Source organism: Tupaia chinensis, unplaced genomic scaffold (genome assembly GCF_000334495.1).
Source record: "Tupaia chinensis unplaced genomic scaffold, TupChi_1.0 Scaffold000046_3, whole genome shotgun sequence".
Classification (NCBI taxonomy): Eukaryota; Metazoa; Chordata; class Mammalia; order Scandentia; family Tupaiidae; genus Tupaia; species Tupaia belangeri.
The window spans coordinates 1,635,348-1,648,310 of record NW_006159504.1 but is presented as its reverse complement, the minus strand read 5'-3'; positions in this window follow the sequence as shown (position 1 = coordinate 1,648,310).

Here is a 12,963-nt window from a genome sequence, read left to right as displayed (position 1 = left end):
TTTTTTTTTTTTTTTGAGAGATTTTCACTGTAGGGCGCGTGCGCTTGCCAGACAGACAGAGAGAGACATAGAGACAGAAAGCGAGAAATCACCCCCCCAGGAGGGATGGTCACGCCACAATCCCTTCTTCTCCTTTCTCCTCTCGGGATCTTGGGCATGCATGCACACGCGCCCAGCGTGAGTTTTAAGCCACCAGGTCCAGGACACGAACAGCGATCGACTACGTGGGAGTCCAGTGACATAGCCGTTACATTGACTGCTGGTTCCCAGAAGAAAGAATTTCTGATCTCGAAAACAATTAAAAAAAAAAAAACTCAGACAAAGAAAAGGAAAGAAAGAAGGACCAAAAATCAGCCTATAGGATCTAGGGGACAGTATTAAGTGAAAAAATTCCTACTCTATAATATTTCCACAAGGAGGAGAGATGAAAAAAGACAAAAAAAATTGTCTCATGAAATAATAGTTGTAAACTTCTCAAATCTTTGGAGAGATCTGAACACACAAATTCAGGAATCTCAAAGGTCGCCAAATAGATTCAATTCAAAAAGATCATCTCTTAATAGAAGTACATTATAGTCAAACTGTCAAAAGTCAAAGATAAAGAGAGAATTCTAGAAACAGCAAGAGAAAACCATAAAGTCACATGTAAGGGAAACTTCAGTATACTAACTGCAGATTTCTCAGCAAAAATCTCATAGACCAAAAGTGAATGGGATGATATATCCAACATGTTGAAAGAAAAAACCGTCAGGGAACCAGCAGTTAGTGTAATGGCTATGTCGCTGGATTCCCACGTAGTCGACCGCGGTTCGCGTCCCAGACCCGGTGGCTTAGAACTCACGCCGGGCACGTGTGCGTGCATGCCCAAGATCCTGAGAGGATAATGGAGGAGAAGGGATTGTGGCGTGACCATCCCCCCTTGGGGATGATTTCTCACTTTCTGTCTCTATGTCTCTCTCTGTCTGTCTGTCAAGCGCACGCACCCTATAGTGAAAACCTCTCAAAGAAAAAAAAAAAAAAAGAAAAAGAAAATAAGTAAAAAACCGTCAACCAAGGATATTATACCCAACAAAGCTATCTTTAGAAATGATGGAACTACACGGTATTTCCTTGACAAGCAACAACTGAGAGAATTTATCTCTACCACAACATCTTTATGAGAAATGCTCAAAGGAATTCTAGAAGTGAAAGGATGATAACTACCATCATGAAACTAAATCATTGTTAGGAAAGATGGACAAATGAGAAAGAGCAAGGAATCAAACCTTAACATGAGGAAACCAAACAAAACAAAAACAACAATAAATTAAAAAACACCAAACCACCAATATACACACTTAGAGAGAAAGAAAGGAACAAGGGACATATAAAACAAACAGAAAACAATGAACAAAATAACAGGAGTAAGTCCTCACCTATCAGTGATAACTTTGAACACAAATGGATCAACTTACTAACTAAAAGATAGATTAAAAAAATATAGAAGGTCCAACTATATACTGCCTGCATAAGAAACTCACATTTGCCAGTAAAAACACACATACACTGAAAGTTAAAGAATGGAAAAAGATACTTTATTCAAATGGAAACCCAGAATGGTCAGGCATGGCATTATTTATATTATATAAAACAGACTATTAGTGAAAAACTAAAAAGACAGAAAGAAGGCACTATATATTGACTAGAGGATCAATTCAGCAAAGGGATGTAAATATATGTGAACTCAACACCACAGTTCTCAAATATATAAATTTATTATTGTTAAACCTAAAGGGAGAAAAAACTCCTACACAATAATAGCTGGAAACTTCAACACCCCACTATTAGCATTAGGCAGACCATCTAGATAGAAAACCAATAAAGAAATATCAATTTTAAACTGCCCTATAAAACAAATGGACTTCAAAGACTATAGACTAGTTCATCCAACAATTGCAAAATACACATTCTTCTTCTCAGGATACAAAGTGTTCTTCAGGATAGAAGCCACAAATGATATGATAACCCACAAGACAATTCTCAACAATTTTTTAAAAAATGAAATCATATCAAATACATTTTCTGACCACATTAGAATTACACTAGAAATTAATAACAAGAGGAATTTTTGAAAGAAAAAACCGTCTTCCTGGGAAGAAAAGCCCAGGAGTCAGTTGGTGGCACAACAACGGTGCAGTGATCTGCAGGGCTGGCCCATGTGGGAGCGTTCTAGGTTTCTGTCAGAGACCTCCCTGAATATGCTGGGCGCATGTCCATGATCCCGGGCTAGATGGAGCTGGGTATGGAGTGCTGTGGGAGGACTCTGGTGAGGATCTTTTCTCTCTGTCTGTCTCTCTTTCTGTCTCAACTCTCCTAAAACAAGAGACAAGTTTTAAACAAGAGAGAAAAAGAAAAGCACATAGACGCAGACACCTTGCATGATTTTCAAGCTGCCAAGTTTGGGACAGGAACCACCATGGGTCATATAGAAGGCCAATACCTTAACCACCATGCCACCAGCTGACTTTAGATATTTTACATTTTAAGCAAAATAAAATTTTGAACTTCTGTGCCACTTCTCAGTTAGGCAAACTTGAAACTCTTATGGTTGGCCAGCTAATTTGTAGTGATCCATGATGTCAAGATAGACTATACTCCTTATTATTTCGTTTGTTAGCAAAGAAAAATAAAACATAACAGGGAATTTATGTATTTAAAATACATGTGAATAAAAGAGAGTTAAGAAAAGTTCAGTCTCTGACCAACATCTTATTAAGTATTTTAATAGTCTAAATTGTCCACAAATATACTATAACCATTATAGTTGCTGCATTGCTGATATAAATTTTATATCTCACAATAGGAAAAATAATTATAGTGACATTTTGGTCTTGAGATAAGAGCATGATTTAGGAAAGTTAAAATTAATTACTTTTCTAAATTGTTCACAGATTATGAGCTTGCACATTAATTACATGTTTTGAGTTAATTTTTTGCCTATGCAACAGAATCTTTTTGACATTATGCAACCAAATAAAACAATGAAAATTAAAATTAAAATGTATTACCTAATGCTATTTTTAAAAATATGCATTCCAATTTAAATCTTTTTTATAAGATTTTGAGCACCAGAGAAATAAACAAAACATGTATTTCATCAACATCTTACTTGGTTAAATATAAGTTAAGAACTAGATTTTGTGTACTTAAATAAGATCATCTTTCTGTATTTAGGAAGTTATATAGAAAATAGAATTTCTCTCAGGGGTTATAGACTGATAGTGCTAAGATCAGAATGTTTACATGCCCCTAAAATTCATAAACTAAAACCTAACCACCAATGTAATAGTATTAAGAGGTAGGGCCTACAGAGGTGATTGGGTCAGAAGGACAGAATTCTCATGAATGAGATTTGTGCTCTTTAAAAAGATGCCAAGGGAGCTTATTTGTCCCTTCCAACATGGGAGGATTTAGTGAGAAGGTGCCATTTATGATCAGGCAGTGAGCCGTCACCAGATACTGCGTCTGCCTTGATCATAGACTTCACAGACTCCAGAATGCTGAGCAATAAGTTTCTGTTGTTTCTATGTTACTCAGTCTAAGGTATTCTGTTAAAAGAGCCCAAATGGCCTAAGACAGGTGGAAAAAGAGCGTGCATGAGACTCACACCCACTGTGATGGTTAATTTTAACGAGTCAACTTGACTGGGCTTAAGGTTGTCCAGAGAGCTGGTAAAATGTTGGGTTTGGTGTGTCCCTGAAGGTGTTTCTGAAAGAGAGACACATTTGAATTGGTGAACTGATTAAAGCAGATGGTCCTCCATAGCGTAGATGCACATCATTCGATCCACTGCGGGTCTGAGTAGAACAAAAAAGGCAGAGAATGTGTCTTCTCTAAGCGCCGGCAATCCTGGATCCTGGGCATCCAGACTTGGACTCAAGTACACCACCAGTTTTCCAGCTGGCACACGGCAGGTTGCAGAACTTCTTGGTTTCCCTATTGCGTGAGTCAATTTTTAGAGTAAATACATATTTATACTAAAGATATCATTATTGCTATATTAAGATAAATAACATTTATTTGTAGGATATATATGTGTGTGTGTGTGTGTGTGTGTGTGTGTGTATACATGTGTATATACGTATATATAACATCTTAGTTATCCTATTATAGGATATATATATATATATGTGTGTATATATATATATATGTATATATATCTGTACACATACGTTCATTCCTGTTTCTCTGGAAAACATGACTAATCCATCTGCTTTAATTAGCTCAGTTTAATTAGTCAAGATTACAAGATCCATAGTATATCTGTAACTGCCTAGATGAAGTTACTGGCAGCCTGGGTCATACAAGAGAGCATCTCTCAGGGTCTGACAAGTGGTTCTTCTGCTTCTGCTTTTTCACATTTGGAGCTCACGTCTCCACTCAGGGAAAAGTAAAATTACAATTTAAGAAAATATTAACTCAGTCACACGTTCCTGAAGAGAGATAGCAGAGTCATTTGTTACGCATACCCACAGAGTATCTGTGCCTCCAGGTTTCCGGCGTTCTGAAAAGCCCATTTTCCTGCCTCCTCCCTTCCCCCACAGTCCGGCTTGTGTGATTTGTCTCTTGTATAGTCAAGAACTGTCATTACAATTCTGTTTCCTCAAATATATTATTTGCACTTAGAGAAAAATTACACCTTGCTCATCAGAATGTAAGAATAATATTTTGCTATTCATATCCTTGCATGCATGGTTTCTAAGTCCTAGTATGAATTAGATTTTCCTGCATTCTCATTCTCTGCTGGACTCTAATCAGTGTCCATAAGTGAGAAAGATCCCTGGGTGGTTGGGGGCAGCTGCGTTCCGATTTCGGGCTTCTTCAGGACGACGGCATATCCTAGATGCAGAACCTGACTGCACAGAAAATGCTGCAGTTAGAGGCTACACCAGCTCCCAGGGATGAGAAAGTCAGAAAGTTACACAGTAAGCATAACTATGGAGCATGTGTTTATCTCCATTAGCATCTGGTGAACCTTCGTGAGTGACTCTGATTTTGCTAAGTCATGTGAGAAATTGGAAAAGAAGGCTTAGGGTACATTCCGTGTTCTCATGTACCACAGTCTATTGAGGTTACAGGGGAGCCACCCAAGACCATACGAGAGTTCCCCAAAAGTTCACATGTGTATTATGGATTTCAATTCTTTTGAACCAAAATAAATGACTACTTCAATTCCATTTTCTCCACAAAGTTTTCGAAGTCTCTTCACATTTATTAGCAAAGCATTTAATTGCATTGGATAATTTATTAGTTCATGACACAGCTTGGGTTCTGAGAAATGAGCCATTGTAATCCAACAAAACTCAGGAAGACCTGCTAAGGACAGCACCTTTAAGTTGTTACTATATTAAGATGGAAATTCAACCCATCTAACATTTATGAGATGATTATACTTTATGATTATGATAAAATTGTACTAATAGTTTAAATTTCCACTTACTACTTAGCATAAAACTTGCAATGAATAACTAAGAAAGAAGTAGAGGCTAGCAGAATATAATGGGCGTGTTGACAGGTGCCACAGTTACACACAATGTGCTGACTGTGTGTATCCCCACTTCTATCACAAACACCCCAAATGGCTACATAGGCTGATCTTTTCCCCAAAAGATTTCAATGTACTATGATTTAGTCTTCCTGTACATTCTCTAGAAGAGTTTAGATGAGGCTTTGGGGATCAGTAGATGATGAGTTTGGGAGAAAAGATGCTCTGTTCCCTACTTCTCTCTATCCCCTCACCCCCCTGTCATCCTCACCTTCTTCAACAGCAAACAGGCTGGCAATTTCCAAAGTAGATGCTCTAAAAGGGTATCTGCTGAGAAGTCTTGGCTGTTGGTGGCCAAACCAGTTAAGGATATGTGTAGTTTTCAAGAAAATAAAATGAGGTGGAGTAGTGCACAATGGCTCGAAACATGGCATTTTATCAATCTGGGGGGTGGAAGAATAATCACAGTGGCAGTAATGAAGAATACAGTTGACTGGGGCATGATGGCACGCTGAAGTGGGAAAGTTACTGTACTAAGGGCAGGTGAGATGTGCATGACTAGAGGCAGGAGTGAAAACATTGAAAATGAGAGATTTGGTGACAGCCTGAGTGAGGGTGGGAGGAGTGGGCGGATGAGCTAACTTTCACATCTGTACCCAAAGCACTCTGACATTTTGTTAAATGTCCCTATAATTTGCAGGTGATTTCCACAAATGTCAGATATACCATGGCTCATCCTTTCAATTATTATCAGATGACTAAAAAATAGAAGGCCTACATGAAATTCTGAACGTGTCTTTACCACACACTCAGAGATCCTAGCGTACACATGAACAAATACACGGGAAAAAAAGCACATTGAACCTTAAGTCTTACAAATCTGTGTAGCTAGTTGAAGCGTGTTTTAAATAGAGGAAAATGGTTATTACGCACCAGAACCATCTGTGGCTCAGAGACTGAAAACTCCCTGCCTGTCCTTTGTTCCGTATTTTCTCCTGCTTATTATCTGTTTTGCTCATTAGCATCTCTAGTACATAATGGGAGAAAAGTTCAAATTGGCTCATTTTTCTGGCTCCTAATGAACTGGTTTAATACTTCATTTGGAAGAGGTTTGAATGGCATTAGGAATTTCAGCTACTCATCCCACTCCTCATTTTTAATTCTAAAATGACAATTAGTAAGCGCCACACCAAATACATGTATTCTATTTCTATGAAGTAAGTGGCCTAACAGTGGATGTTCACCTCATCACAATTAGTTTTAAAACAGTCCACATGCCTCGTACCTTGTTACATATTATCCATGTGAATACAGAAGGCACGAACACCAATTTAATTTACCACACAAACAAGCTAATTGTGACAGCATGTTCCTTTCAAAATAGTTGAAAATCTCCAAGTGGGTGGAAGTCCCAAGCCCAATAAGAATCAGAGGTCATGTATTCGTGTCACAGAAATGGACAGACTCTCAGCTCTCCAGCATAGATCTGCAGTATAGCTGGCAAGGACCTCAACAGTTGAGGTCCCTCTGCATAATTATGCATTGTTATACATACTATTTTGTGATCTAGAGCTCCTGAGGACATTTTTCATTCTGCTGGGTGTCAGTAACAGAAGAGAATCAATTCGGTTTAGTTCAGTTCAATTAAACAGGCAGTATCTGTGTGCGCTCATGACGCCACGCCCCTTTGCGGGCGCAGGCTTCTATCCCTGGTTATCGATCAACGCTCTTCTCCAGCTCCAGCTCCTGGATGCCAATCATGCCAGCTCCTTTATTTATGCTCGAATGGTAGCAGCTTCCTGCTCAGGCCGAAATCTAGGTTTACTCAGCTTTCACCGTTTGCCCTTTGAACACTTTTATACGCAGTTCTCTATTTCTGACTGGCCCTGACTGATATATTTGTAAATAATAAGAATTTCAGTTATGGACAAGTGTTGCCATTGAGCCCAAGGAGCCTCAGACACAGCCAGATGCAGTCAGGCACAGGACTTGTTTATTTTGTGGTTTGGTTTGGTTTGGTTTTGAGTTCTCGATCCACTGTGACCTGTTACTAACATATGCACAATTCAATACAATACAGTGTCCCTGCAATGTCAAATTGTTATAAAAGTTTCTCAGCACAGTCTTTCACTTTGGTCCAGGTGGTTTGCAGACAGCTCCTTGAGTAGCCTAGTCCAGTAGAAAGCTAGAAAAAAAGAAATTGCTCTAAAGATCAGAATCAGAGGTAGAAGTTAGATATTCTGGAGTCAGTGGCAAACCAGTGGCAGTTGGAGACATGGAACTGGAAAAGTTAAGAACAACCTATATAGAGAGAGCACATTGACAGGTAAAAGCAGGCTGGGCGTAGAAATGTGAGAAGCACTATAATTTGGCCAATGGCAAGGAGGTACACTGTGAGAAACAGGAAGGTAGAGAACAGAGACACAGAGGGAGGAGAGGGAAGTATGGGTTCACCAGCATGCCAAATGGGGCCCTCAGGAGCAGGCTCCTTGTCCTGCATGCGTCACAGAGACACTCGGTCAGCAGATCTGCTGATCAAGGCAGACAGGGAAATGTGGTCTACATTTGGAGAGAATGCCATGAGACCAGGTAAGGTCAAGGGGCTGGAGCAGATTAGGTGGAAAATTCAGTCCTGAAAACACTGTCTCAGTTATGAGAGAGCTAAGTATGTGTGGGGATCAGCAGATGGTGTGATGGCTATGTTGCTGGACTCCCACGTAGCCGACCAGTGGAATCCCGGACCAGGTGGCTTAAAACTCACACTGGGTGTGTGTGTGCATGCCCAAAATCCTGAGAGGAGAATGGAGGCGAAGGGATTGCAACATGGCCTGCCTCTTGGAGATGATTTCTCACTTTCTGTCTCTCCAGCAAGCACGCGTGCCCGGCAAGCAAAAATCGCTCTAAATTAAAGAGTGAAGTACGTGGCACACCACGCTATCCAGTAGAACTTTGTGCAATGATGGCGGTGTTTTTTATCTGCGCCATCCAACAGGACAGCCATGAGCACTTGAGCATGGCTAGTATGACTGAGAAACTTTTAATCCACTTACATCTGCAATTCAAAAATTTCAATTCAGTGAATTAAATGCATTTCAATGCATTTAAGGGGCTAAGAGGTAATCTGGGTTGGCTAAGACAAGGGTGAGCCACTGGTCCCTGACTGTTTGTCTCTCTCTGTCATGGAAGAAATAAATGAATAAACTAAAACAGAAATATTTGAGTTGTTTCATATGGCTAGGGACTCTCTTATTGGATAGTTAGCCTGCATAACTCATAGACAAGTGTGAAAAAGATACACAGGCTTTAGGGTTACATGAACCAGCCTTTAAATTCTCTAATTACTAACTCTGTGACTTTGGATATGTCACTTATCTTCCTTGGACCAGAATTCCTTGTTCCTAAATTAGAGATCATAATATTTATGTGTAGGGCTTTTGTGATAATAAAAAATGAAGCGTGCTTGCCTAGCATAGACCAAGTATTCAAGTATATTAAATGATGTAGATCTGCATTCATGAACATCATTCACTTCTGACTGCTCTGACTCTCAGCCTGAACAGGCAGTAAACTGCAAACAGGCAACAGGAGGTAACCCCAGGGCTGTCGCAGGGTGGAGGGGCCTCTTAGTCCGGCCACTGACAATACTTTTCTGTTAGTGATTCCCTTATCTCTGCCATGCTGTGAGCTGTCCTCTTTCAGTGTGATTGCTTCAGGCAAATCCTCCCCCTCCTCCTAAGGTGCCTTCCTCCCAGCTTTTTCCATAACTTCAGAGGAACCTAAGGCCATTAAGGGGAAAAGACAAATGGAGCTTTTTCAATCAATAACTTTGATTTTACATACAATTCTAAGTCAGTGGAGTCCCTATCTGAGGACTCTCAAGTATTTCTCTGTGAAATAAAAAGCACAGATTCACAGACCTTATTTACCTTTACCTGGCTGATCATCACAATCCCTTGGGGGAATGTTAAGAAAAAAATACACATACTAATGCCTCTGCCTGGACGCTGGAGACCTGGCAGCAATGGGAGCATCCAGGTGATTTTGTGTCAAGGTTGAAGGGCTTTCTGGACAGAGTGGGCTGTCTGACCCTGAGTTAACTAAAAGATTGCTGCAGACATTGCAGGGCCCCAACATGTGCTTTTTGGGGAACTGTAGATATTTGATTGCGATTTTCCCTGGGCAGTCATCACCAGCCATTTGACCGAGTGCCACTCCTAGCTGGACCTGAATTCCAGAGCTCACCTTTCTTTATGTTCCTCTTCAGCTACTCTGTCTTGTTTATGAAGATGGGCCACTTCCCTGTAGACTATTCTTTTGTTTATAATATGGTGGTATTCAGCTCATGGGCTTTTGTACATTTGAGCTTTCACTAGCTATTGACAGGACTGGTTATGTTACTATCTGAGAGACTAGTGAAAGCTCTGAATCTGTACCTGTCCAATAAGACAGATGTTCCTGGGAAAACCACTGCTATAATCAGAAGCTTAGGGCTAACACCATCTTGCTCTCTGACCCACTCACAGGCTAGGAATATTTCTTTTTTTTTTCTTTTTTGAGAGGTTTTCGCTATAGGGTGCGTGCGCTCACCAGACAGACAGAGAGAGACAGAGAGACAGAAAGCGAGAAATCACCCCCCAGAGGGGATGGTCACGCTGCAATCCCTTCTCCTCCATTCTCCTCTTGGGATCTTGGGCACATACGCACACGCACCCGGCATGAGTTCTAAGCCACCAGGTCCAGGATGCGAACCGCGGTCTACTAAGTGGGAATCCAGCAACATAGCCATTACGCTAACTGCTGGTTCCGGAGAATACTTCCACTTCTGCAGTAACCTGGGAGTATTGGTAAGTAAATACTGATGAGTACATGGATGCTTGTTTGAGTACTAGTCAAACATTGTTACATACTTCTAGAGACAAACATCTCTGTGAAACAACAGAATTCCAAGCATAAGTCAGTGGCCCACTTCTGAACAACATTTGATGCAAAAATTCCAGAACAGCACACTAATTTCAACAGTCACTTAAAGTCTGTGCCAGGCCTTAAAATGTTCAGTCTTGAAAAGGAGAAATGTCCTGTATCAGCAAACATTGGGGATTATGAATCCGCAGTTTAGTGGAGTACTTGATAAGACAAAATTATTGGAATGTTCTGGTTTACATGGTTTATTGTGGTTCTCTAACCACATCTCCTATTGGTTTTTGGTCTGGGCGAGGGCACTGTGGAGATAATAAGTCTGTGGTGGGCAGTCGTAATACCCTGAATGAGAACTTTCTTAAAAGGTCACTTCCTACTAAGTGGCTTCCTCAGCATATGCTTTATCATCAAGAGGTAATTTAGGCAATATATCAAAGCATTATGTTGCACAACCTAAACATTTTATTTTTTTCTACCTCAGTAAAGCTAGAAGGAAATGAAAAACAAATAATTTAGGTAATACAAAAGCTAGAACTCATGGATTATAGTCCTGACTTTCAAAGCAAGGATCATAAGGGAATCTTTTATGACTTTTTAAGTGATTATTTTGTAAAGAAATTGAACGCAAAACAACCTAAACAAGAAAGACAACTTATCGGTACATTGCTTCCAGAGTCCAAGGGCTTCGACTGGTTTCAGAGAGGGCTGCCTGCAGAGGCTCACTGAGGCGGTGAGAACTCTTCCTGTCTCTGCTGGTCAGCTTGGTTTCTTCCTGGTTTGGCTTTGTTCCCTGGTGGGCTATCTCCAACTGCTGCAGGCTATGACGCCATGGACTCAGGAGCTGCTCTGTCTGGAAATCGGGACCCTCGTTTTTCCTTATGATATCCTGTGTCCTCTCCAACCCCCAACCCTTGTGCCAGGAGATAAAATGTATTCTAATCGGGTGGCCTGGGTCCCCATGCCCTGCATTGTCAGGGAGTTTGGTCTCCTAGTCACATTCTACAGAAGAGAGCAGTTCCTAAAAGGAAGCGGCTAGGGCAATTGAGTTAACAAGACATTTACTTTGGAGGGAGAGAAGTTGATTTCATTTGCTATAGGAGGGATGAAAAATAATTTCATTCTGGGAACCAGCAGTTAGCGTAATGGCTATGTCGCTGGACTCCCACGTAGTCGACCACGGTTCGTGTCCCGGACCCGGTGGCTTAAAACTCATGCCGGGCGCGTGTGCATGCGTGCCCAAGATCGCGAGAGGAGAATGGAGGAGAAGGGATTGAGGCCTGACCATCCCCCCTGGGGGGTGATTTCTCGCTTTCTGTCTCTATGTCTCTCTCTGTCTGTCTGGCGAGCGCAAGCGCCCTACAGTGAAAATCTCTCAAAAAAAAAAATAATTTCATTCTATGGTTACATGATTTTTTGAGTTGGCTTAGACCACAACGTAATCTGGGATCACAAGGAATGCATTGGTATGCCAAAAGGAAGTTGCGTTTAACCCCCAGTGTCCTGTCACTTTCTTAAAATGGTACCCTTGTAAATAGCCAAAAATTAATTATAGAGGCCTGAGTTCTAGCTATTTGATAATTTCTGAACTCCAGTGAATCAGCAGTCACACAATTCAGATGTAAATGATGTTTCTGAGAAAATGGGACAAATGCCATAGTATCCCAGATGTGCTGCAGTTAGAGAAGAAATTTTATTTGTTAACTATTTTTGAGAAGAAATACTTGTGTTGTGGGTCCATATCTCACTCGAATTCACTCATTTTGATAAACATGGATTTTATCTTTCAGCATTCCTAAATAGCAAGACTAAATTACAATGTGTTTAGTCTTCCTAAAATAAGTCTTTCTCTCTCAAAAAAAAAAAGAAAAAAGAAAGAAAAAGAAAAAGAAAACCCAAGGAAGTCAGTATTAAGCAAATCTAAAAAAAAAACAAAAACCCTCAATTTATTAACAAACAGTACATTATAACTGACAAATGTTTACTCCATTTTGAAACATCAAATGGCCCCCCTCCACAGTGAATCACCATCTTGACATGTCTGTGTGTTCTTTACTATTTACTCCTAACGTTTTCTGGAGTCTTAAAAATGCACTTGGAAATCAAGCCTATGAATACTAGAAGGGCCCATCTGAGTAGTGAAAGTTAGTAAACAGAAAGGGCCCTCAGGCGTGCCCTCAGGCACTTAGGTGGTCTGCAAGGCTGACTACCAGGTGAGCTTCTCACGCCCAGGACTCAGGCTCTAGGTGGCCCACATCCCTGGCCTAACCAGGGCGGCAGGCCCAGATCCAGCGGATTCTCCCGGTGGGAGCGGGAATGCGGGCGGGGAATGGGATGGGGGTGGGAGTAGGGCAAGAGGAGAGCGAGGAGTACGTGGAGGCGGTCAGGGGCCATTGCCAGTGGCGATATGGGCGCTGGTGGGGGGAGGCAAGGCCAGGAAGGGGGTGCAGGAGTGGGTGGGGACAGAAGTGAGGGGGCAGGGCCGGGGGCGGGGCGCTCCAGGGGCGGGTCCACTCGCTCAGGGG